The sequence below is a fragment of the Arachis duranensis genome, chromosome 7, assembly GCF_000817695.3.
Source record: "Arachis duranensis cultivar V14167 chromosome 7, aradu.V14167.gnm2.J7QH, whole genome shotgun sequence".
NCBI lineage: Eukaryota > Viridiplantae > Streptophyta > Magnoliopsida > Fabales > Fabaceae > Arachis > Arachis duranensis.
In genome coordinates, this window is record NC_029778.3 from 18,348,692 (window position 1) to 18,351,767 (window position 3,076).

At 28.8% G+C, this 3,076-nt stretch overlaps 1 long non-coding RNA gene across 1 annotated transcript in view; it reads right to left on the minus strand.

Moving 5' to 3' along the window:
• LOC107458135 (uncharacterized) overlaps nucleotides 1-621 on the minus strand; it is a 2,173-nt gene extending 1,552 nt beyond the window's left edge. The window contains exons 1-3 of the long non-coding RNA XR_001585967.3: nucleotides 435-621; nucleotides 289-343; nucleotides 72-200 (exon numbers count right to left, since the gene is read on the minus strand). This is a non-coding gene — a long non-coding RNA (uncharacterized LOC107458135). The remainder of the gene's footprint in view (nucleotides 1-71; nucleotides 201-288; nucleotides 344-434) is intronic.
• Nucleotides 622-3,076: the final 2,455 nt, after the last annotated feature.

The window sequence follows — 3,076 nt, forward strand, 5'->3', positions numbered from 1 at the left end:
TTATCCTATGGTCGTCTAGCCTAAGTTTTCACAGAACATTATATATTAAATGCAAGAAACCTAAACCATACCTTGGCCGATTTTCACGTAACGACCAAAGCTATTTATTCAAAACCAAGACAGCCCCTCAAAACTCAACTAATCCGCTTCCTCCAAGTTCCAGTATTCACAATTTCAAGCTCCAATTATTTATTTTCAACCTAATACACATTCATAATACATATATACCCAATTTAATACTCAAAGCTCAAATTTAATGAAAATAAAATAGAATTATCGTATCCTCACCTTACCCAAGCTTCACATAAGCAAGAGTGAACGTTTCTCTCAAGCTAATTGGATCCTAAAACATCAGAAATCAAAGAAATTCAATATTCCCACTTAAAATTCGAAAATTGGGGGAAGATGAAGCTGAGAGTGATTAAATAAGTTACCTATGAAATTGTTCCGATAGAAATGTAGAGCTTGATGCAGTGAACGCGTGGCCGCAAACGGTGCGGCGATTGGAGCTCGGACGGAGAAGTTACGGGGATCGGAAATTAACGTAAGGGTTACGGGAATGTTTCTCGTTTCTCTTCTCCCTGGAAGCTGAAAGCTTCGTTGCTGCAGTAATGAGGGAGAAGACAAAGCTGGGTTCATTTAATAGGGCTGGTCCGGTTGAACCGACAGCCCGGTTCGGGTCCGATTCAACCGGTTCGGTCCTTTCGGTCCAATCTTGGACCGTTTTCTTCAAAATTAGTGTCAAAATTCTCGTTTCGATGAGTTCTACCCTATTTTGATATAATATTCGCATTTCTAATCCTCCTTATTAAAAACTAATTTATTAACTAATTTAACCGGGGTTTACACTCCGTGCGTAAATGAGCGTGAAAAGAAGAAGAAGAAGAAGAAGAAGAAGAAGAAGAAGAAGAAGAAGCGCGGGAGAAGAAGAAGAAGCGTGGGGGAGAAGAAGCGTTGGGCGATTTCGTGTGTATTGGGCGTGTGCATTTCACGTTTCATTTAATGGTATTGGGTTTTTTTGGTGTTGGGCCAACTTGATTACATGGATGTGTAGCATCTCCGAAAAAAGAATCACACTACGATATATTCTAGTTCAATGTGATATACATTCAGTCTCCACCATAATAATAATAAAATTTTCACTATAATTAAGATTGAATACAAACACCAATTCCAAGAGACTCACACTTTTATAATACACTTAAACTATATAACCCTAGGTTTAGTATTCTATAGACTATAAATACTAACCCAACTTAGATAAAGAAAACAAAATGCACTCAAATTTTAGTATACTTTCAAAATCAAAATATTCAAACAAAAGAATAAAATAATTTTTGTGTGATCAATTCTCTTTATCTTTTGTATCTCTCAATATAAATTTAATTCTAGACAATAAAAAAATATAAACACATTAAAAAAAAAAACAAAGGCTGGTATATATGATCAGATTTGGCTCAAATGGTTGCCTTCTTCTTTGGATGAATTCTTCATATATATAGTTTTGATCACTTCCTCAATGTTGAAATCATGTCCTATTTGATCAAATTAGCCGTTGCACAATCAATGCTCTAGCTATTGGCAAAAAGAGATGAAATCTTTTCTTCTTTAGCTTGATCATAAGTGCAACAATTTTTAAACTTGACTTGATATCATCTTTTATAATATTCTTTTTATTATTGATGTTTTGCATATAATCCAAACTTGCTAGTTTGGTCATTTTTAATTGATTCGATTAGGACTTTGGTTCATCTAAATTTTGAATCACTTTAAAGAAAAGTGTAATCTTTTCTATTTATTTCATAAGCGGAACCAAAAAAAATATGAGAGAAAAATCATTCAAGAATAAAAAATTACATTTTACCCTCTAAAATAAAAATTTAAAATTTAGAGGATCCAAATTCTTCTGTTAATACTCATCATCATAATTAGTTATAATAAAAAATGATCCATTTATGTTTGTCATAACAAGATAATTAATCAATTCTTAACTGAATAGTTATGATTTAAATTATATCAGTTTAATTTTATTTTTAAATATAATTTAATTTAATTCATCAAAGAATTATAATGTACATTGTATCAATTTGACTTTAGTTTTTACTGATCAAATCGAATTTAAATTATTGTGATTTATCACACTAATAAAATTGAGAGTAAAATAATAAATAAATTTTTGAAAATTTATATTTTAGATAGATTAATCTTTTAAAAAAATATCAATAAAATTTTTAAAATAATAAATATGAACAAATTAGTTTAAATTAAAACCTTATATTCTAATTATAGGAATAAATTTAAAAATAATATGTCTATATATATCTGATATTCTAAAAAAGTTTATTAGTATTTTTTTAAAATTAATTTATCTAAAATATAAATTCTCAAAATTTTATTTCTCACTTTACTCTAAAATTTATGTATATTTTTTCTGCACCCAAGACAAACGACACAAGAAGGGAAAAATGTGAATAATTTTAAAAGATACTTATAAGTTTTAATATGAAATTTAATTATTTATTTTGAAAGATATCATGTTTGCACTTTGATGTAGTCTTCTTTTTAGCATTTAGTCCCCTTATTTATAAAAAAAAAGTAATAAGTACAGTAATTTGGAAAAACTAAACGAGCAAATGGATGTTCGTATACAAGCTAATATAAGGTCGTTATTTGTTAATCACAAGGTCAATGTTTATTACTATATTGATTAATTATTAGTTGCCCAGTTATTAATGTACATGTAGCATTTTAATAATTAACATACATAATAATCTATTACAATCTATTGAAGAGAGCGAATAGCAAATGAAAAGGATTAGGTAAGAATCATTTCATGTTAGTTTAAATGCGCGATGTCTTCTGGCATGTAGCTTCACAAACTATAAGAAAAACGCTGGATATGTTGGATTTATTATCGTTCTATAATTAATGATATAAATAGCATTAAAGATTTTTTATTAACGAATTTTGTTTGTTTGACGTTAATTACTTATAAATTTTTCATTGATATTTTCAATGAATGTCGATTCTGAGTTAATAATTACTGTTAGAGTAATCTGCTGATACATCCGTCGAT